The sequence below is a fragment of the Bufo gargarizans genome, chromosome 6 (assembly GCF_014858855.1).
Source record: "Bufo gargarizans isolate SCDJY-AF-19 chromosome 6, ASM1485885v1, whole genome shotgun sequence".
Classification (NCBI taxonomy): Eukaryota; Metazoa; Chordata; class Amphibia; order Anura; family Bufonidae; genus Bufo; species Bufo gargarizans.
This window is the reverse complement of record NC_058085.1, coordinates 195,527,002-195,551,990: the sequence shown is the minus strand read 5'-3', so window position 1 is coordinate 195,551,990 and position 24,989 is coordinate 195,527,002. Positions and strand designations below refer to the sequence as shown.

At 46.5% G+C, this 24,989-nt stretch overlaps 1 protein-coding gene across 4 annotated transcripts in view; it reads left to right on the top strand.

Moving 5' to 3' along the window:
- Nucleotides 1-24,989, top strand: part of CSGALNACT2 (chondroitin sulfate N-acetylgalactosaminyltransferase 2) — a 70,709-nt gene that overhangs the window by 5,591 nt on the left and 40,129 nt on the right. The gene's annotated exons all lie outside the window — the stretch shown is intronic.

The following is a 24,989-nucleotide window of genomic DNA, read 5'->3' as shown; positions in this document are numbered from 1 at the left end:
GTGTGAATGGAGCCTGAAGCTGCACAGACACCTCTCGATAATTCATTCACTCCGAAATTCATAGAACTCTATGGCTATAGCTCTCTTTGGAGAGAAGGATATGGGGGAGGGGAAGGATTGCAAACCATAGTGGTATTTATCAGTGGAATTTCTGCAATATTTTAGGGCTGCAACGATTAATCCAAGATATCGATAATATTCAATAACTGGATTTGTTGTCAACGAATCCAGTTATCGAATAATTGCCCGATTCGTTGCTATGTCGGCGGGAGCGGGCGGTCAGGTGCTATGCCTGTGGGTCCTTAACCGGCAGTAACTTTTACTTCAACTTTAAATCAGCGCATCTTTATTACCTGACAATGAAGCTCCAGGCAGGGAGGACGGCGGCGTAACGTCACCTACTCACGTGACGCACCTGCTCCGCCTGCTTCATTCAGTGGGCGGAGCAGGTGCGTCACGTGAGTGAGTGTCGTTACGCCGCCGCCCGCTCTGCCTGTTACTGGAGCTTCATTGTCGGGTAAGGCTACTTTTACACCTGCGTTACAGTAGGTGCGGATCCGTCTGGTATCGGATCCACAACTATAATGCAAACGCTGGTATCCGTTCAGAATTTTTTTTTTTTTTTTTCATGATAATGAAAAAAACGGATCCGTCCTGACTTACACTGAAAGTCAATGGGGCACAGATGCGTTTTCAATTGCACCATATTATGTCAGTGAAAACGGATCCGTCACCATTGACTTACATTGTAAGTCAGGACGGATCCGTTTGGCTCCGCAAGCAGCGTTTTGGTGTCCGCCTCCAGAACAGAATGGAGACCAAACGCAGCCAAACTGATGCATTCTGAACGGATCCTTATCAATTCAGATGCGCTGATTTTAAAGTTGAAGTAAAAGTTACTGCCTGTTAAGGAATAGTCTACTGTGGGGGGGCCGGGTGTGTTATGGGGAGGGGGATCTGTGGATGACACAATATAGCATAAGATATAGTGTCACCCACAGATCTCCCTCCCCGTAGCGGTGCGTCACCCACAGATCGCCCTCCCCGTAGCGGTGCGTCACCCACAGATCGCCCTCCCCGTAGCGGTGCGTCACCCACAGATCGCCCTCCCCGTAGCGGTGCGTCACCCACAGATCGCCCTCCCCGTAGCGGTGCGTCACCCACAGATCGCCCTCCCCGTAGCGGTGCGTCACCCACAGATCGCCCTCCCCGTAGCGGTGCGTCACCCACAGATCGCCAGGATAAGATGGAGAATTGAGAGCCAGAGCAGCGGGAAGAATGTATGATTATTTTCATAGACAATGCAGGTACAGGGCATAGGTAAAATGAGCACAATTACCTGAAAACCCTGAAATATTGTAGGGCTGCAGCTAACAATAATTTCAATAATGAATTAGTTGTCAATAAATTCATCGATTAATCGGGGAAAAAACACCAAAATTACAAAAAAAGGGGTTTATATGATTTTACTTGAAAAATTATGTTCAAAGGCCATATTAAGGCCTCATGCACACGACCGTGCTGCTTTTTGCGGTCCGCAAAGCGTGGATCTGCAAAAAACGGAAGCTGCCCGTGTGCCTTCTGCAATTTGCGGAACGGAATGGGCGGCCCATTGTAGAAATGCCTATTCTTGTCCACAAACGGACAAGAATAGGACATGTTCTATTTTTTTTTTGCGGGGCCACGGAACGGAGCAATGGATGCCTCATGTATGCAGCCTGCAGCCTCAGATCAGATAAAAATAATAATAATCCACTCACCTCTCTTGCTTCGGACATCGCATCTCCTTAACTTCGGCGCGCCTCTTGCTCTTGCCGCCGGCTAGGCTGTGAACTGAGGCGCACAGCGTGAGGTCACAATGCGCCCTCACGCTGTGCGCAGCCACAGCACAGCCGACAGCCAGGGACCAGACAGTGGTGAGTACAGAGCCTTCACCGCTTTCTGGTCCTCCGGTACTAATGAGCACTTCCATAATGGAAGCACTCATTAGTATTCAGCCCATAAGACGCAGGGACATTTTTCCCCCCACTTTTGGGGCGAAAAATACGGTACTTGCTTTGTATTATTTTTTTTTTAATTCTATTTCTTGAACATAGTTATAAGGGCAGCCATCTTGCCTGACCTGTTCTTAATGGCATCTAGAGAGATACTTTTCAACAGCCACCATGGACCATAGACACAACGGTCTGGAGGGAACTGATTGACGTCTGTTGCAACCGGTCGCGGATCTGAATCTGAATGACAATTGATCTGCAGTGCATCTTTTGAAATCCACACAACGTGAATTGTTTGTGCGGCTCCACAACTAATGTAATGGGGTTTTAAAAAAAAAAAAAAATATGAAAATCTGCACAAAAAAACAGCAATAGTGTGTTTTTTTTTTTTTTTTTGGGTTGCATTTTCTATACTGATTTTCTACATAAAAAATTTCGCAGTGTACAGGTAACCTAATTAGAGAGTTTTCTAGGCAGGCTCTGACTGTGCAGAAATCATTGTCATATTGTGAATGGTGGATCCTCTGTTATCTATACTTAGGTGATAGCTGTCATTGTACTCCTGCCAATGGAAAGTGACACCTGGCAGATGCCATTACAGTGAATGGGATCTGTCTGAGATATGGCAGTTTTGGCAGTCTGTTCCTAAGCCATGTGTGTCCATAGCCCTAGCAGGCTTTTTTTAAAGATGGATAACCAGGGAAATTTTAAAAATAACATAATCAAAAATTATTTTATATGTTTATCACAAAAACCTAATTTTAAAGAATTGGTCGTTTTCTGTTGACACATTCCCACTTTCCCTTTAACACCCTATGTCTAAGGCTGGGTTTACACCTGAGCGTTTTACAGTGCGTTCCTACGTGCTGTAAAACGCTCAACAAGGAGAAACCAATGCTTCCCTATGGGAATGGTTCACACTTGGGCGTTTTACAGCGCGTACGATTGCGCTGTAAAACGCCCGACGCCCCAAGAAGTACATGAGCTTCTTTGGGGCGTCTTGTCGCGCTTTCCCGTACATAGACTTTCGGGAACGCGCGACAATGGGCGTTCGCTTGTCTCTGTATGCGCGATTGCAAACGCCGGTACAATCGCGCATACAGAGCGCTCCTTTCAGAACGCTCAGGTCTGAACCCAGCGTAAAAGCCTGTATTACACCTGCTGACTTTTCAGCAGATGATCGCTAACGAGCGTTTGTGGTAATGCTTGTTAGTGATCATCTGGCAGTGTAATACTGCCGATGATTGCCCAATGAAGCAGACATTCAAATCTTTTGACAGGATAAACATTGTTGGCAGATCGTGGTGTCTAATCAAACAGTGATTCAGTATAAGGAAGAGCGATGGTATAACGATCGCTCCCCCCATACTGTGGAGGAGATCACTGCATTAAGCAATAGCACCGGTCTCCTCCGCTGGCGAGCAGGCGATTGCTGGGAGGGAACGCTTTTTTCTGTCTAATGCTCTCTTACGCTGGGTTCAGACCTGAGCGTTCGGAAACGAGCGCTCTGTATGCGCGATTGTACGGGCGTTTACAATCGCGCATACAGAGACTGGCGTTCACACATTGTCGCGCGTTCCCGAATTTCTATGTGCGGGAACGCGCGACAAACGCCCAAAAAAAAGCTCAAGCACTTGTTTGAGCGTCGGGCGTTTTACAGCGCGATCGTACGCGCTGTAAAACGCCCAGGTGAGAACCATTCCCATAGGGAATCATTGGTTCTTGCCAGTTGTGCGTTTTACAGCGCGTAGGAACGCGCTGTAAAACGCTCAGTTGTGAACCCAGCGTTAATGTGGGTAGTGTGTACCACGCTTTTCTTTCTAATGATGTTTGCTGTCTGAGCCCTCAGTGTCACAACTGCTTGCACAGGCATACCTGAACCACAGGCATACCTGAAGCACTCTTCCTCAGGCCAAGTTCAAGGTGTCATTTTGAAAAACAGGTATTATTTACAAATTTAGCTTCAGAATGACTTTTTGGTGTTATTTCAGCTGACAGTCGCCTCTTTGTCTAGAAATGAAGTGACTCATAACTGAGGTTAGGCCGCGTGTCCACACCTCACTGACATATTTTCCTCTGGAAAAATGACTAATGTATGTGCTTGGTCACAATTGTTAAGCTACTTTCACATTGGCGTTTTGGCTTTCCGTTTGTGGGATCCGTTCAGGGCTCTCACAGCGTTTTGGTGTCCGTCTGACGAAACTGAGCCAAACGGATTCGTTCTGACACACGATGTAAGTCAATAGGGACGGATCCGTTTATGACACAATCTGGCACAATAGAAAACGGATCCGTCCTCCATTGACTTTCAATGGTGTCCAAGACGGATCAGTTTTGGCTATATTAAATGCAAATGTATCCGTTCTGAACAGATGCATTCGGTTGTATTATCTGAACGGATCCATCTGTGCAGATCCATGACGGATCCGCACCAAACGCGAGTGTGAAAGTAGCCTTACCTATTTGCCGTTACATCTGGTACATTATAAGAGAAGGGTAAATGGCGCCATCAGAATACCTCCATGACTTCTGTGACATGGTTTCTCCTTTTGCCAAGCTAAGGCCTAGTTCACATGTCCATTTTTTGCGACATCAGAGTTCACAGGAGGGCTGGAGAGCGCCTATTACCATCATGCATTGTGTAGAGACATACGGAGTGGACACTAGGACCCTGACTTATCATCCAGAATTCTTGATTGAAAAGTTCACAAAATGGTGTTTTTGCGCTTTTTTATTTTGCTTGCAGCACTCACTCCAGTTTTGTAATGTTGGTGTGGTTGGCTATGTTAATGAGCTCCTCTTCAGATTTATCATTGAGACTCTTTAAAAAGTTACAAAATAAGTCACTCCAGTGGGAGGGTGGAGTAGGAAAACTGGAGTAGCTTTTCTAGACAAAAGTGTTAGATTTAGGCCTCATGCACACGACCGTTGTGTGCATCCGTGGCCGTTGTGCCGTTTTCCGTTTTTTTTCACGGACCCATTGACTTTCAATGGGTCCGTGGAAAAATCGGAAAATGCACCGTTTGGCAGGCGCATCCGTGAGCCGTGTTTCCTGGCCGTGAAAAAAATATGACCGGTCCTATTTTTTTCACGGCCAACGGTTCACGGGCCCATTCAAGTCAATGGGTCCGTGAAAGAACACGGATGCACACAAGATTGGCATCCGTGTCCGTGATCCGTGGCCGTAGGTTGCTTTCATACAGACGGATCTGAAGATCCGTCTGCATAAAAGCTTTTTCTGATCTAAGTTTTCACTTCGTGAAAACTCATTTCCGACAGTATATTCTAACACAGAAGCGTTCCCATGGTGATGGGGACGCTTCTAGTTAGAATACACTGCAAACTTTGTACAAGACTGCCCCCTGCTGCCTGGCAGCACCCGATCTCTTACAGGGGGATATGATAGTACAATTAACCCCATCATATCCCCCTGTAAGAGATCAGGGCTGCCAGGCAGCAGGGGGCAGACCCCCCCCCCCCCCCTCCCCAGTTTGAATATCATTGTGCGGCCCCCCCCCCCCCTGTTGTTAACTCGTTGGTGGCCAGTGTGCGCACCCCCCTCCCTCCCTCCCTCCATTGTTTTAATACATTGGGGCCAGTGTGCGCGCGCCCCCCCAACCCCCCCTCCCTCCCTCTATTGTTTTAATACATTGGGGCCAGTGTGCGCGCGCCCCCCAACCCCCCTTCCTTCCCTCCCTCCCTCTATTGTTTTAATACATTGGGGCCAGTGTGCGCGCGCCCCCCCAACCCCCCCCCCCCCCCTCCCTCCCTCTATTGTAATCATCATCGGTGGCAGCGGAGTGGAAGATTTTCATACTTACCTGGCTGCTGGCTGCTGCGATGTCTGCGTCCGGCCGGGAGCTCCTCCTACTGGTAAGTGACAGCAATGCGCCGCACAGACCTGTCACTTACCAGTAGGAGGAGCTCCCGGCCGGACGCAGACATCGCAGCAGCCAGCAGCCAGGTAAGTATGAATCTTCTACTCCGCTGCCACCGATGATGATTACAATAGAGGGAGGGGGGGGGGGGGTTGGGGGGGTGCGCACACTGGCCCCAATGTATTAAAACAATAGAGGGAGGGAGGGGGGGGTTGGGGGGGGCGCGCGCACACTGGCCCCAATGTATTAAAACAATAGAGAGAGGGAGGGGGGGTTGGGGGGGCGCGCGCACACTGGCCCCAATGTATTAAAACAATAGAGGGAGGGAGGGAGGGGGGTGCGCACACTGGCCACCAACGAGTTAACAACAGGGGAGGGGGGGCCCACTGGCCACCAATGAGTTAAAAACAGGGGGGGGGGGGTCTGCCCCCTGCTGCCTGGCAGCACCTGCCAGGCAGCAGGGGACAGTCATGTACACAGTTTTTTTGTATATTCTAACCTGAAGCGTCTCCATCACCATGGGAACGCCTCTGTGTTAGAATATACTGTCGGAAATGAGTTTCACGATGTAGCTCATATCCGACAGTATATTCTAACATAGAGGCGTTCCCATGGTGATGGGGACGCTACAAGTTAAAATATACCATCGGATTGGAGAAAACTCCAATCCGATGGTATAACAGAACTCCAGACTTTACATTGAAAGTCAATGGGGACGGATCCGTTTGAAATGGCACCATATTGTGTCAACATCAAACGGATCCGTCCCCATTGACTTGCATTGTAATTCAGGACGGATCCGTTTGGCTCCGCACGGCCAGGCGGACACCAAAATGACTTTTTTTTCATGTCCGTGGATCCTCCAAAAATCAAGGAAGACCCACGGACGGAAAAACGGTCACGGATCACGGACCCACGGACCCCGTTTTTGCGGGCCGTGAAAAAAAACTGTCGTGTGCATCCGTGGCCGTTGTGCCGTTTTCCGTTTTTTTTCACGGACCCATTGACTTTCAATGGGTCCGTGGAAAAATCGGAAAATGCACCGTTTGGCAGCCGCATCCGTGAGCCGTGTTTCCTGGCCGTGAAAAAAATATGACCTGTCCTATTTTTTTCACGGCCAACGGTTCACGGACCCATTCAAGTCAATGGGTTCGTGAAAGAACACGGATGCACACAAGATTGGCATCCGTGTCCGTGATCCGTGGCCGTAGGTTAGTTTCATACAGACGGATCCGAAGATCCGTCTGCATAAAAGCTTTTTCAGAGCTGAGTTTTCACTTCGTGAAAACTCAGATCCGACAGTATATTCTAACACAGAGGCGTTCCCATGGTGATGGGACGCTTCTAGTTAGAATACACTACAAACTGTGTACAAGACTGCCCCCTGCTGCCTGGCAGCACCCGATCTCTTACAGGGGGATATGATAGTACAATTAACCCCATCATATCCCCCTGTAAGAGATCAGGGCTGCCAGGCAGCAGGGGGCAGACCCCCCCCCTCCCCAGTTTGAATATCATTGTGCGGCCCCCCCTCCCCTGTTGTTAACTGTTGGTGGCACAGTGTGCGCACCCCCCTCCCTCCCTCCCTCTATTGTTTTAATACATTGGGGCCAGTGTGCGCGCGCCCCCCCAACCCCCCCTCCCTCCCTCTATTGTTTTAATACATTGGGGCCAGTGTGCGCACCCCCCTCCCTCCCTCTATTGTAATCATCATCGGTGGCAGCGGAGTAGAAGATTTTCATACTTACCTGGCTGCTGGCTGCTGCGATGTCTGCGTCCGGCCGGGAGCTCCTCCTACTGGTAAGTGACAGGTCTGTGCGGCGCATTGCTGTCACTTACCAGTAGGAGGAGCTCCCGGCCGGACGCAGACATCGCAGCAGCCAGCAGCCAGGTAAGTATGAAAATCTTCTACTCCGCTGCCACCGATGATGATTACAATGGGGGGAGGGAGGGGGGTGGGGGGGTGCGCACACTGGCCCCAATGTATTAAAACAATAGAGGGAGGGAGGGGGGGTTGGGGGGGCGCGCGCACACTGGCCCCAATGTATTAAAACAATAGAGGGAGGGAGGGGGGTTGGGGGGGCGCGCGCACACTGGCCCCAATGTATTAAAACAAGAGAGGGAGGGAGGGAGGGGGGTGCGCACACTGGCCACCAACGAGTTAACAACAGGGGAGGGGGGGCCCACTGGCCACCAATGAGTTAAAAACAGGGGGGGGGGGTCTGCCCCCTGCTGCCTGGCAGCACCTGCCAGGCAGCAGGGGGCAGTCATGTACACAGTTTTTTTGTATATTCTAACCTGAAGCGTCTCCATCACCATGGGAACGCCTCTGTGTTAGAATATACTGTCGGAAATGAGTTTCACGATGTAGCTCATATCCGACAGTATATTCTAACATAGAGGCGTTCCCATGGTGATGGGGACGCTACAAGTTAAAATATACCATCGGATTGGAGAAAACTCCAATCCGATGGTATAACAGAACTCCAGACTTTACATTGAAAGTCAATGGGGACGGATCCGTTTGAAATGGCACCATATTGTGTCAACATCAAACGGATCCGTCCCCATTGACTTGCATTGTAATTCAGGACGGATCCGTTTGGCTCCGCACGGCCAGGCGGACACCAAAATGACTTTTTTTTCCATGTCCGTGGATCCTCCAAAAATCAAGGAAGACCCACGGACGGAAAAACGGTCACGGATCACGGACCAACGGAACCCCGTTTTGCGGACCGTGAAAAAAAACGTCCGTGTGCATGAGGCCTTAAAGGGTTTTAATGCCCAGGCACCTCTTACAGGTTCTACTTACCCAGGCATCGGGGGTGTAGCTAGGAATGCTTTTTTCAGTAACGGCCTGCTGTTGGCTGACACCAGCAGCCCCCACCCCCACTCGCTGGATGTTTTGTTTTGGGTATCAAATTTTCGATACCCATTTGATACTTTTGCTACTGTGCAGCCCAGTATAGCAGAGCATGGAGTGCGCTGCTATCAGCGCGCACCATGTTCCCTCAGCAGCACATAGGGAGAAGGAGTCACTCTTTCCCTCCCCCTGTGCCACCGCTGCCACGAATGAGGAGAGAGAGGGGTGGAAGAGGGTAGGGCGCACTGGGCCACCAATAAAAGTTAACGTTTAATACAAATGCAGGAGGCTGGGTGCAGAATCACATAGCTGTCGCCCAGCCTTTTTGAAAGTAAGCTGCGATCAGCGGCAGTTAACCCCCTGGGGGTTAACTGCCGCTGATCGCAGCTTCTTGTCATAGAGGCTGGGTGTCGGCTATGATTCTGCTTCCCGCACCCAGCCTCCTGTATTAAACGGTAATAATCATTGGTTGTGCAGTACGCCCCCCCCCCTTCCCTCTTCCCCAGTATTAAATCATTGGTGGTGCATTGCACCCCCCCCCCTCTTCCCCAGTATTAAAATAATTGGTGGCGCAGTGTGCCACCCCAACTATTAAAATAATTGGTGGCAGTGGCCAGAGTCCCCTCCCCTCCTGCCTTTTGGTGGCATTGTTAGCTTCTGATCGGAGCCCCAGCAGTGTAATCCTGGGGCTCCGATCGGATAGCATGGCAGCTGGGACACTACTGAAGCCCTGGCTATGCACAGGGCAGCAGGGAGAGTGTGAAGTCCTATTCACCCTGATAGAGCTCTATTAGGTCCCTTTCACACGAGCGAGTTTTCCGTGCGGGTGCAATGCGTGACGTGAACGCATAGCTCCCGCACTGAATCCTGACCCATTCATTTCAATGGGTCTGTGTACATGAGCGTTGTTTTTCACGCATCAGTTCTGCGTTGCGTGAAAATCTCAGCATGTTCTATATTCTGCGTATTTCACGCAGCCCTGGCCCCATAGAAGTGAATGGGGCTGCGTGAAAAACGCATTGCATTCGCAAGCAAGTGCGGGTGCGATGCGTTTTTCACTGATGGTTGCTAAGAGATGTTGTTTGTAAACATTCAGTTTTTTATCACGCGCGTGAAAAACGCATCAAAACGCATTGCACCCGCGCGGAAAAAACTGAACAACTAAACGCAATCGCAGACAAAACTGACTGAACTTGCTTGCAAAATAGTGCGAGTTTCACTAAACGCACTCTGAACGCATCCGGCACCAATCCGCAACGCCCGTGTGAAACCAGCCTTAGAGTGAATAGGACAAGGGATCAAAAGATAATAAAATAAATAAATAAACATATCACATATTGCCACATCCAAAAAGTCCCAACTATAAAAATATTTTAAAAAATCTCCTATGTGGTGAACACCGTGACACAAAAAAATAAAATAAAAATTGCATGATTTGCCATTTATAAATTTTTTTGTTGCCTTATTACCCCCCAAAAAAGGATAGTTTTGTTCCATTGGACAGGGGAGATGCAGCAGCGGCTGTGTGGGCATCAGGAGCGTAGCAGGCACTCGGGAGCGGGGTTATTATAGGGGTTGAATACCCCCTTTAAGGATGAAACACATTTATTAAACAACGTGTGACATTTGATAAATGTGGCATAAAGTACGCCAACGCAGACTCAAGTAAAACGGACTTCAAGTATTCCCCTCATGATAAATTCCTCCCTAGGTGTTTTGGAGTGGGGCGCCGATAGCTTCTCTGACCGCTCCTGTTTGGTATTTGTGGAGGGAACGTTGATCAGCCTTCGTTATGTCCAGGACATTGTGGAACCAGTTCTACTGCCTTTTTTGACTCGTATGTGTTGTTCTAACAAGATAGCACCTGCCCACACACTGTCCGTGCTACAGAACCTGCTCTTCAGGGTGTCCAGCAGCTCCCCTGGTCAGGTCGATCACAAGATCTGGGACTGGATGGGGCGATGGATCTCTCAAGCACAGCCGCCAACAAATTGCATTAAGTTTTCCAGGTTTTCCATTTTCTCGTAGTGGATATTTTACCATTCCTGTTGTAAATGTCCATCACATCCCAGCTCTCGGAAGGCAGAGGCATTTAGAAATATTAGAAGGGGGTTTGGGTGCTATGGGCAACTGTTCCACTTTCCATCTGCACTACTTTTGAGGCCTCTACTCCAATGGCAGGGACTGGAGTCAGAATAGTGACTGGAAAATACAGAGGGCAAACGGGATTCGATGTCGTGGGGTGGGGGGGGGGGGGGGGGAGCCCAATTGCCTCTTCAAGTGACAGACTGAAAAAAACAAGTCCTTGTGTTTCCAATGTGACATTGAATTCCTCAGTCTCTTTGCTTCTCCTACTGATCTTGCTTTTTAGATTTGTATCCCTATTATTCCTGGCCACTGGTGAAAGATTTCAGCAGTGTAGTAGTAATATGGGCCATGGTATTTTTATTTGCTGCTATCCCATTGGTGTCCATTAAAGCGCTACTCTGCTTTCACATTCATATTTCTTCTGGAGAATCCTGAGACATACCAGACGTCTCCTTGTGCCGTCTGTCTAGACCTCATTGTAGCAAGGAAGCCTATGTACACAACACTTCGAAGAGCTCATACTGAGTGCAGGGTGAGTGTAGAAACCTAAGCTCCCACTTTAATAGATGTGCTGTACCAGGCGACTCCAAAGTCAGAGCCTGTCTGCTGTGGTTGTCCTGATACAGAAGTGACCAGTAACATGTAATAAAGTGTAAAATCTTTTAGGGTAAATCCACACGTTTCATTTCTCCCTCTAAAGGAGTTTTCCGGGGCTTAGAGATATTGGTGACCTGTCTTAAGGATATCCACGGATCAGCCGTTGGTGCCAGCTGCTGGAGCTGGAAGCAGTAGGCTTTTTGCTCTCACCTTCTCTTCATCTGACACAGCCAATGCATGGTGGACACAACCTTCTGCTTCCGGCTGTGTCCACAGTGTTATTTCCAATACCAGGAGCTTACACCAACAGCTGATTGGTTGTTGGTAAGTGCCCATACTGCCTATCCTGATAAGACGCACGGCCATTTAGGGTGAAAAAATGTCTTATAAAGTGAAAAAATAAAACCGGTATATACTGTATGCATAATGTGTTTGTCTAATATGTATTTACCTTCTACATGTTATGATGTATACTTATGTGTGAGCGCACATTTTATTATATTGGTTGGGTTTGTATCACAAGCACATATTACGGGAAAGCTGCCAACATTCATGGTAAACGTGTCCATAGGGTTACATTAGCCAGAGCCAGAAGACTCTGCTTTTGGCCTCAGTCTGTCTAGAAAACATCAGTATTCCATACATCTATATCCAGTAAAACATATATATGTCTTATATATAAGAAGTTTTCCTGGAATTCAGTACTTCAGACCTGTTCTCATGATCAGTCATCAATATATGTTCAGTGAGGGTCTGACTTCCATCGCCACCGCTGGTCAGCTTCTGATGTCACGTCCATTTCCATGGTGTTTCTGTGGTCCTTTTCAAATGGCTGATTGACCAGGGTGCCTGGAGTCGGACCCCCAACCATTAGATATTGATGACCTAACCTGAGCGGTCCAGAAAACATATTTAGGCGTCACTGTATGGTATCCTTCTGAGGTATTTGTACAGTGTATACATCCTGGGCTTGTATGTTAAATGGAACCTATAAAAGATATTAAAGGGTTGTGCAATGCTAGTATACTCATGACTTGGGGCTCATGCACACGGTCGTTGGCTGTTCCGTGCAGTGGGGACTGCAATTTCCAATTTTTCTATATCAGATTAGCACGGGTGTTTGTCCCAGGACTCCTATCTATCATGCGAGTGCTACGTCCTTTTCACTGCTTAACTGCACGCCGTCTAGACCATATCGGCGATGTAGTGTAACCAAAACTGCTCCTCCCATTTAGTTGCGCCATGCCCTTCTCAAACAGCCAAGAGTTAGACCCCCACTGATGTCATTCTGATGACTTATGCTGAGGATAGTTCATCAATATACTAGCGATGTACAACCTCTTTGACAGAACTTTTATATACAGTACATACTGGTATTATGGTGTTATATGGACAGTATTATTTTCTTTTTACATTTGTGAGACCCATGTAAGGTGGGCCCCCAGCATTAATTCATTTGGTGGGACCAATAAAATAAAAACCTAAGAATTTAAATTAGCTCCCCTTCCTCATTAAAAATAAAATTAAAATACCGTAATAAAAAATAACAATCATTAGCATCCCCAAAACACTCAAACTATCAAAATGTAAAAATATTTATATTTTGTACGATGAACACAGTAATGGGAAAACATTTCAAAATGGCTGATCCAACATTTTTTCGTTGCTACACCTCCCCTCAAACAAAATGGTATCAATAGAAATTACTAGGGATGAGTGAATCGACTTCAGATGACACATCCAAAGTTGATTTGCATAAAACTTCGGTGCAGGAGCTCTGTACAGTATTAGAATGTATTGGTTCAGATGAGCTGAAGTTATTGCTTCGCAAAGTATCGCGAGACTTCGCGTAATAACTTCATAAATTAATTTGTACTGTAAAAAACTATTTCCTGATCCGGTTTCAAGGTACAACTTCGTCAACAACTTCGGCTCATCAGAGCCAATACATTCTAATACTATATGGAGCTCCTGCTCCGTACAGTGTTAGAACAAAGTTTTATGCAAATCGACTTCAGATGTTTCATCTGAAGTCTATTTGCTCATCCCTAGAAATTACTGATCGCCCTGCAAAAATGAGTATTTACACTGCTGAGTAGACATGAATAAAAGTTATAGGGATCAGAATTTATTTTTTCCATAGCTTTTATTTATTATTGTTGCATTACAGACAAGTATAGGACTGTTCTATTAGGGGTCGGCCCTTCCCTTCCGTGTTATGCGGACCGCAAAACACGCAATGGCCATGTGCATGAGCCCTTATACATAGGTTAGGATAATTTTATCAGAATCAATGGATTCCAAATGATCAGAGACTCCATATTCACACTTTATCCAGTAAACTAAATTCACATCCTAAGAGAGCGTCTGCGCGTTCCTGCACCCTGTGGAAATGTCCTTTTTGTGGATGCAAACATAAACGGTTTTGCATCTGGTACGGTTCCTTTATTCTCACAGGCCCATTGAATAGAATGGGAGCAGGATGAGAAGTTACACGTCTTTACTAAGGCATGTGTCAAATACCTGTTAGGTTTTAAAAAAAGTATTTATTACTTCAATTTTCTGAGGTTTTGAAATTGAAAGAGCAGTGAAGAGAGGAATTCCTACCCAACACGGAAGTGCTGTTTGTGTTTCGTATGAATATGCTACCACAGCCGGCATCTCGGTCACTCGGTAGATTAGCATTCGCATCCTTTTGTTGGCCGGACGTTTCACAGACTCTCTTCTGGGATCTAGAAGTCAATGCCAAGTGTCACAGGTGGGGTGCAGACCGTGGAGAACAGAGGTGGCATTATCTGTCAGCAGAATGTCCTCTCAGGCCATGATCTGAAACCTCCCTGTGGACTTCTTCACAATACCTTCTGTTTAAACTAACGTAAGTTCTACAAGGCTTTGGGGCACATTGATGAAGGCTGGATGGGTGCTAAGAGGATGCAGCTAGCGTTCCACACCACCACTCTTCTGTGCCTGGATGGGTACATCCACATGGCATGGATTTTGCTGTGGATTTGCATTGGATTTTCTCATCCTGCAGATAACGTGACGTGTGGTGCAGATTTTAAATCTGCATCTTGTCAATTTATGCTGTGGATTTCCACAGCAGATTTCATCCTATGCAATGTATAGAGTGAAATCAGAGGCCGATGAGTAGCATGTGTATTTTGGATACACACCCCATGCAGACGTGGTCTCGCATTCCTCTGACTTCACGCAGCCATTAAAGGGGTTGTCTGGGTTCAGAGCTGAACCCGGACATCCCTCCATCCCCCCCCCCCCCCCTCAGGGCAAAGGCACTTTTAGGAGTTCCGGTGACGCTGCCAGGAACCATGGTGACGGCACTGATGGGCGGGATTTAGCGCTGCCCTAGCCAGTAAAATGGCTAGGGCAGCGCTAAAGGCCGCCTATCAGAGCCGGTGACTTCACCGAACACACTGCCGGGCAGAAGTTTCCGCCAGACTGTGTGGTTTTTTTATTTTTTATTTTTTTATTTATTTTTTAAACAAGAGACCTTGCCCTGTGCGATTTAGCGCAGGGCAAGGGAGCGCATCGGAGCATGAGATGCTCCGATGCTAGCCTCAGGGGGGCTGCCTGGGTGAAAATAAGGGTATGTCCATGTTCAGCTCTGAACCCGGGCAACCCCTTTAAGGCAACTGCAAAGTGGCGTGTTATTTTATGCAACTGCCGCAAGTGTCAATAAACACTGAAGTTTGAATTAAGAACTTGTATTTTGCCTCTGTTCTGCATCAGCTTGGCCTATCTACCAGAGCGAAACCCCACTATCTATATATATATATATATATATATATATATATATATATATATATATATATATATATATATATATATATATATATATATATATATACACGCCAAAGCACCTTTTGTGACTGTGGCCTAAAGAATGCACTAGACCTCCATTGGGAGTGGAATTCTATGGGGTATGTGCTGGAAAACTTCTCGGCCCATTGGTGTACACCTAACCTGATTTGTATGTAGCTGAACATATAGATTTTCTTCATGTTTTAGTAACTGCCGTAATCATATAAGCAGTTCTGAATATTGCGCATATATATATATATATATATATATATATATATATATATATATATAGGTCCTTCTAAAAAAATTAGCATATTGTGCTAAAGTTCATTATTTTCTGTAATGTACTGATAAACATTAGACTTTCATATATTTTAGATTCATTACACACAACTGAAGTAGTTCAAGCCTTTTATTGTTTTAATATTGATGATTTTGGCATACAGCTCATGAAAACCCAAATTTCCTATCTAAAAAAATTAGCATATTTCATCCGACCAATAAAAGAAAAGTGTTTTTAATACAAAAAAAGTCAACCTTCAAATAATTATGTTCAGTTATGCACTCAATACTTGGTCGGGAATCCTTTTGCAGAAATGACTGCTTCAATGCGGCGTGGCATGGAGGCAATCAGCCTGTGGCACTGCTGAGGTGTTATGGAGGCCCATGATGCTTCGATAGCGGCCTTAAGCTCATCCAGAGTGTTGGGTCTTGCGTCTCTCAACTTTCTCTTCCCAATATCCCACAGATTCTCTATGGGGTTCAGGTCAGGAGAGTTGGCATGCCAATTAAGCACAGTAATACCATGGTCAGTAAACCATTTACCAGTGGTTTTGGCACTGTGAGCAGGTGCCAGGTCGTGCTGAAAAATGAAATCTTCATCTCCATAAAGCTTTTCAGCAGATGGAAGCATGAAGTGCTCCAAAATCTCCTCATAGCTAGCTGCATTGACCCTGCCCTTGATAAAACACAGTGGACCAACACCAGCAGCTGACATGGCACCCCAGACCATCACTGACTGTGGGTACTTGACACTGGACTTCAGGCATTTTGGCATTTCCCTCTCCCCAGTCTTCCTCCAGACTCTGGCACCTTGATTGAATGACATGCACCAGTCCAGTGCTGCTTCTCTGTAGCCCAGGTCAGGCGCTTCTGCCGCTGTTTCTGGTTCAAAAGTGGCTTGACCTGGGGAATGCGGCACCTGTAGCCCATTTCCTGCACACGCCTGTACACGGTGGCTCTGGATGTTTCTACTCCAGACTCAGTCCACTGCTTCCGCAGGTCCCCCAAGGTCTGGAATCGGTCCTTCTCCACAATCTTCCTCAGGGTCCGGTCACCTCTTCTCGTTGTGCAGCGTTTTCTGCCATACTTTTTCCTTCCCACAGACTTCCCACTGAGGTGCCTTGATACAGCACTCTGGGAACAGCCTATTCGTTCAGAAATTTCTTTGTGTTTTACCCTCTTGCTTGAGGGTGTCAATGATGGCCTTCTGGACAGCAGTCAGGTCGGCAGTCTTACCCATGATTGCGGTTTTGAGTAATGAACCAGGCTGGGAGTTTTTAAAAGCCTCAGGAATCTTTTGCAGGTGTTTAGAGTTAATTAGTTGATTCAGATGATTAGGTTAATAGCTCGTTTAGAGAACCTTTTCATCATATGCTAATTTTTTTAGATAGGAATTTGGGGTTTTCATGAGCTGTATGCCAAAATCATCAATATTAAAACAATAAAAGGCTTGAACTACTTCAGTTGGTGTGTAATGAATCTAAAATATATGAAAGTCTAATGTTTATCAGTACATTACAGAAAATAATGAACTTTATCACAATATGCTAATTTTTTTTAGAAGGACCTGTGTGTGTATATATGTGTGTGTGTGTGTGTGTGTGTGTCTGTGTGTGTATATATATATATATATATATATATATATATATATATATATATATATATATAATATATATTTTTTTTATATTTGAGAGAACAGGACTGCACTCCAAGTTGTGATGAAAACAAAGTAGTTTTATTCACCCATGTTATGGCATATCTTGCGACGTTTCAGCTCTTGCGAGCCTTTCTCAAGCTTGAGAAAGGCTCGCAAGAGCTGAAACGTCGCAAGATATGCCATAACATGGGTGAATAAAACTACTTTGTTTTCATCACAACTTGGAGTGCAGTCCTGTTCTCTCAATTATATTATTGGGGATTGCCGTTGCCCCCTCTTGGATTTTGCACCCACTCTTCAGGCTGGTGCTCCCGCTGGACATTAATATGCTAAGGAAAATGGTATAAGGTCTGATCAAGAAGTCACAGCATGCCCTGGCTGCCTCAGGCTGTCAGTACATGCCAGTAGTTGTAGCTACAGACTGGGCACTACCACCTAATGTGTAATTGTGAATGCCCCAATGAGGCTGGCAATAATGATGTTGGGCTCCGTCGCTGGTTAAAGGGATTCTGTCACCAGGTTTCACCCCTGTCAGTTAAACATATGCTGATGTTCAGGGCCTCATCACGATTCCTGATGTGGGCTTCTAAATGTGATCTTTAGCCTTATTTTGCTAAAAAATAGCTTTTACTAACCTGTCACTCAAAGAAATAAGGTGCCCAAGGGGATGTCAAGGGATCCAAGCTAGGGATCGACCGATTATCGGTTTTACCGATATTATCGGCCGATTATTGAGGATTTTGACTGTTATCGGTATCGGCATTTATTTTGCCGATATACCGATAACGTACTGGGAACTCAGATCGCGCTGCTGACAGCGCTCTCCATGTTCCCTCAGCAGCAGCACAGGGGAGAAGGAGCAGTGTCTCCCTCCCCCTGTGCTGCTGCTGCTGCAGCCAATGGGAGGACAGGGGACAAGAGAAGGGGAGGGGCTGTGGCCACTGCGCCACCAATGAAGAGAACTCTCTCATTCATTCAAATTGAACAGGAGGCGGGAGCTGCAAAATGACATAGCCGGCTCCCGACCTCTATGAGCTGTAGCTGCGATCCTCGGTTAACCCCTCAGGTGCCGCGGATCGCAGCTACTGCTCATAGAGGACGGGAGCTGGCTATGTCATTCTGCAGCTCCCGCCTCCTGTATATGAATAAATGAGAGATTTAACTTCATTGGTGGCGCAGTGCGCCTCCCCCCCCAAGCCCCCCAGTATATTAATCTTTGTCGGCGCAGTGCGCCCCCCTCCCCAAGCCCCCCAGTATATTAATCATTGGTGGCGTCCCAAGCCCCCAAGTATATTAATCATTGGTGGCGCAGTGCGCCCCCCACCCCCACATTAAAAACATTGGTGGCGCAGTGCGCCCCCCCACCCAAGCCCCCCCCCCTGTATTAATCATTGGTGGTGTAGCGGATCCCCTCTCCCCTGCTCCTCCGATCGGAGCCCCAGCAGTGTAAGCCTGGGGCTCCGATCGGTTACCATGGCAGCCAGGACGCTATTGAAGCCCTGGCTGCCATGATAAGCTCCATGCTGCTGTGTGCACAAAGCACAGAGCAGCAGGGACAGTGAGAGCTCCTATTCACCCTGATAGAGATCTATCAGGGTGAATAGGACAAGGGTTCTAGTCCCTAAGGGGGCTAAAAGTTAGAAAAACACAAAAAAAAGTAAAAAAAATAAAACGCCAAAATATTAAGTATAAATGAAAAAAAGATTTACAAAAAAAAAAAACTACACATTAACAATAAACATAAATTTTCAGCAGATTTGTGTAGGAATTTTTATATTTTTTTTTTCAAAAATGAAAATTCCCAGAATATAAATTATCGGCTATATCGGTCTGAAAGTTCACAAATTATCGGTATCGGCCTTAAAAAATCAATATCGGTCGATCCCTAATCCAAGCTGCCGACCGCACCCGCCGCCGTTCGTGCCCAGCGCCGCCTTTCCAGACTTCTGCGCCGCCTCCTAATCCTCTGTGCCGCCTCTCGCTCTCCCTCCCTCCCCCCTCCTCCTGCTGTAAGATCTCGCGCGTGCGCACAGGGCTCTGCCTGATGCGCCCGTGCGGACTTCTCCATTTGGCTTCTTACAGCGAAGTGCGCATGCGCCGGTACTTCGCTTAACCCCTGTATGCGCAAGATCTTACAGCAGGAGAAGGGGGGAGGGAGAGCGAGAGGCGGCGCAGAAGTCTGCAAAGGCGGCGCTGGGCACGAACGGCGGCAGGTGCGGCCGGCAGCTTGGATCCCTTGACATCCCCTTGGGCACCTTATTTCTTGAGTGACAGGTTAGTAAACGCTGTTTTTTAGCAAAATAAGGCTACAGATCACATTTACAAGCCCACATTAGGAATCGTGATGAGGCCCTGAACATCAGCATATGTTTAGCTGACAGGGGTGAAACCTGGTGACAGAATCCCTTTAAAGCCTTGTTCCCCAGCAGCGAGCAGAGTCTTCCTGTTTGTTTGTGTGAGATGTGTTTACAGTGCTGCGGGAACCAAAGGCACATCTGGTACCCAGGTGTAGGCGTTTGCTGCCTGTAGTCATTGAAAGGGAACTTGTTGAAATTTTTAGTGGCTGGCTTCAGACGTATATGGTAAGTGTCTTCATAGGCTTCCACTGGCCCCTATCTGTCCAATGTTCATCAATATAACACAAACAATTGCTGTCCTGATAAAAAGTATGAGTAACATAGGCCGTAGTAGCATCAATACTTTGAGGAGCTGCAGAGATTTTCCAGGAGCCCCTTTCTCCGCTCACCAGCGCAGGTGATGGGAGGCACTGAAGGAAGCTCAGTGGGAACTCTGCACTCTTGCCAGTGCACTAGAACGTGGCTGCAGAGGATAGGGAGGCTGGGCCGATAACTATACCTATGCAGTAACTGGTCCCCACCACTGAGCTTTCTAGTTACCAGGAATTCGCATCTAATCTTTTACCATTTCCCTGCCATCAGCAGATTGTATTTCAAATATATTCTGTGAGTCTATGCCATGCAGTGTCCCCCTAACTAGATACCAAACCAGTGATTGGCTGAAAGGGCACCAGAATGGCATTGGTGGGGATTTGGTGGACGTCTTTGTCTCCTTTATATTTTTAAGCCATTGTGACCCTGCTGCCTACTCCTTTTGTCACTGAAACACTCCTTTATGTCCCCTGCACACGTTGCGGAATACACACCTTTTTTTTTCACACATAGAAAAACCGCAGCATAGTACAGTACCAACAAAGTGTATGACATGACACAAATCTCATCTACACTTTGCAGATTTATTTTCTGTGCAGAAATTGACCTACCACGTGGATTTCTATATCTGCAGCATGTCTATTAGGCCTATTTCACACGGGTGAGTTTTCCGCAGGGGTGCAATGTGTGAGGTGAACGCATTGCACCCTCACTGAATCCGGCCCCATTCATTTCTATGGGGCTGTGTACATGAGTGGTGATTTTCACGCATCACTTGTGCGTTGCATGAAAATCGCAGCATGCTATATATTGTGTGTTTTTCACGCAGGCCCCATAGAAGTGAATGGGGCTGCATGAAAATTGCAAGCATCCGCAAACAAGTGCGGATGCGGTGCAATTTTCACGCATGGTTGCTACGTGACGATCGGGATGGGGACCTGATCTTTATTATTTTCCCTTTATAACATTGTTATAAGGGAAAATAGTAGCATTCTGAATACAGAATGCTAAGTAAATTAGGGATGGAGGGGTTAAAAAATGTTTTTAACTCGCCTCTTCCACTAGTTCGTGCAGCCTGGCTTCTCTTCTTTCTTCTTTGAGGACCTGGGAGAAAAGGACCTTTACTGACAACACTGCCCTCCTTACATGGTCCGTCCGTTTATATATCTTTAAGGGCAGTTCTGACATTGAAGGCATATTGGTAAGTGTAATAGTTTTGGACGGCAGATTTGTCACATTTGAAGGCACACTAAGGTAGAAACCCTAAAAAAGTTACCCCATTTTGGAAACTGTACCCTCAAGGAATTTTTTGAGGGATGTACTGACCACTTTGACCCCACAGGCATTCCATAGAATTTAGAAACACTTAAATCAATAAAATGTTACATAAGCTCCCCATTTTTCATTTTCATGTGGTGTAATAGGAGAAAAAGCACCCCAAATTGAGTTAATTATTTTCTCCTGAATACTGCAACACCCCATACGTGGTCATAAAATGCTGTTTGGACACACGACAGGGATCAGAAGATAATGAGCTCCATTTGATTTTCGGAGGGCAGAGTTTGGTGGGATGGTTTTCCGGCGCTATGTTGCTATTGATCAGCCTCTGGAGACCAGTACAGCCATTTTCTGACAACCATACTGTACATTTTATTTTTCTCTCAGCAGAGCTTTATCATTGCTTCTATTTTGGGGTAGATACGACTTTTTGATTGCTTTTTTGGAAGCAGGAGCAAGAAAAGGAGGCAACTCTGCCATTGCTTTTTGGGTTTTGTTATTGTGGCAACTGGCAAACACATGACATGTTACCTTTATTCTGCTGGTCAGTACAATTACAGGATGCCAGTTTTATATACTTTTTAATGTTTTGCCACTTTTATACAAAGCATTGTTGGTAAAAAAAAAATCCAGTTTCTGTGTCGCCATTTTCTGAGAGCCATTTTTTTTTTTCCTGCCGATTGTCATGGGTACAATTTTGGGGTACATAGGACTTTTTGGTCTTATTATGCTTTTTGTAAGGCACGTTGACCAAAAATAGCCTTTTTTTTACTTTTTTTTTTTTACAGCATTCATCTGACGGGGTAGATCATGTGATATTTTTATAGAGTCGGTCATTGCAGATGTGGCGATACCTATGTGTATTTTTTATTATTTTTATTAAAAATGTTTTATTGTATATGGCTTGATGAAGGGAAAGGGACCTTTTTTTTACTTTTTATTTTTGTCCCACTGAGATATTAACTTTTAGGGGTCTGATCCCCTCTACAATGCATTACAATACATCCTGTATTGCCTAATGCCTGTGGAAGGCACCGAGCTGCCATGCCCCTGTTCCCGCAGCGTGGTAACTCGATGGGGTCGGAAAGGTCAGCTGGTGTTTTCACCAATGTCAGCGGATACAGCAGGAGCCCGGCTGTCAGTTTCTGTACAAGCCAGATCAGAGAGGCATACATGTGTCGGGAAGGGGTTAACTAATTATTTAGATTGTGGAAACATAAACAGGCTATCTACACCTGCACCAGATTTATTTCATTGGCTCAGGCCGGATAATAAATGTGTAGCAAGAATTTAGATTTTTGTCTAATTTATACCAAATATTGGTTTAGTTTGAGCCAGGATTTTACACAACAGTTATGGTGTAATTTTGGTGCTAAAAATTGCACTAGACTATGCCCCCTGTGAGGCCACACTACTTTTGCAATAACCCATGCCCCTTGTCAAGGTAGGCACAGAGGAGGCACATTCACACATAATCCAACAGTAGATTGTAATTGGAGGCACAGTATGGGTCCTCTCGTTTTTATGGCTGCTGTAGTAATGTTGCATACAACCTCCGTCCAGGGCCGGTGCAAGGATTTTTGCCGCCCTAGGCAAAGATCCATTTTGCCGCCCCCTCATGTCACTCACTCACTCACTCACTCACTCACTCACTCACTGACAGACACACACACACAGACAGACAGACATACACATACTCAGACATTTACTGAATGATGTACACACACACTCATTGACAGACACAGACACACAGACACACACACACACACACACACACACACTCATTGACAGACACACACACACACACACACACTCATTGACAGACACACACACACACTCACACACACACTCATTGACAGACACACACACACACTCATTGACAGACACACACACACACTCATTGACAGACACACACACACACTCATTGACAGACACAGACACACACACACACTCTCATTAACAGACACACACACACACTCTCATTGACAGACACAGACACAAACACACACACTCATTGACAGACACACACACACACACTCATTGACAGACAGACACACACACACACACTCATTGACAGACACACACACACACACACACACTCATTGACAGACAGACAGACAGACACACACACACTCATTGACAGACACACACACACTCATTGACAGACAGACACACACACACTCATTGACAGACACACACACACTCATTGACAGACACACACACACACACTCATTGACAGACACACACACACACACTCATTGACAGACACACACACACTCATTGACAGACACACACACACTCATTGACAGACACACACACACTCATTGACAGACACACCACACTCATTGACACACACACACACACTCATTGACAGACACACACACACTCATTGACAGACACACACACACTCATTGACAGACACACACACACTCATTGACAGACACACACACACTCATTGACAGACACACACACACTCATTGACAGACACACACACCTCATTGACAGACACACACACACTCATTGACAGACACACACACACTCATTGACAGACACACACACTCATTGACAGACACACACACACTCATTGACAGACACACACACACTCATTGACAGACACACACACACTCATTGACAGACACCACACACTCATTGACAGACACACACACACTCATTGACAGACACACACACACTCATTGACAGACACACACACACTCATTGACAGACACACACCACTCTTGACACACACACCTCATTGACAGACACACACACACTCATTGACAGACACACACACACTCATTGACAGACACACACACACTCATTGACAGACACACACACACACTCATTGACAGACACACACACCTCATTGACAGACACACACACACTCATTGACAGACACACACACACTCATTGACAGACACACACACACTCATTGACAGACACACACACACTCATTGACAGACACACACACACTCATTGACAGACACACACACACTCATTGACAGACACACACACACTCATTGACAGACACACACACACTCATTGACAGACACAGACACACTCATTGACAGACACAGACACACACACACACTCATTGACAGACAGACACACACACACACACTCATTGACAGACAGACACACACACACACACTCATTGACAGACAGACACACACACTCATTGACAGACAGACACACACTCATTGACAGACACACACACTCATTGACAGACAGACACACACTCATTGACAGACAGACACACACACTCATTGACAGACAGACACACACACTCATTGACAGACAGACACACACACTCATTGACAGACAGACACACACACACTCATTGACAGACAGACACACACACACTCATTGACAGACAGACACACACACACTCATTGACAGACAGACACACACACACTCATTGACAGACAGACACACACACACACACTCATTGACAGACAGACAGACACACACACACACTCATTGACAGACAGACACACACACACAACACTCATTGACAGACACACACACACACACACTCATTGACTGACAGACAGACAGACACACACCCACACACACACACTCATTGACAGACACACACACACACCTCCCTGGGGTCTAGTGTGTTGCAGCTCCTCAGTCCTCCAGCACGCCGTTTAGTATGCCGGGGCTGGAATGACGTCATATTCCGGCATCACAGAGGGCGCACAAGGGAGGAGTGGGGAGCTGCTAGAACAGCCTCCCTTGCCGCTCGCCTCCTCTCTGGTAATTTACTGGCAGAGCAGGCACCTGCCATCAGGGTAAGCAGATGCCTGCTCTGCCATATTTAAGAAGGACCTCCACCTCCTGGCCCCCCTGTAATGGCGCTGG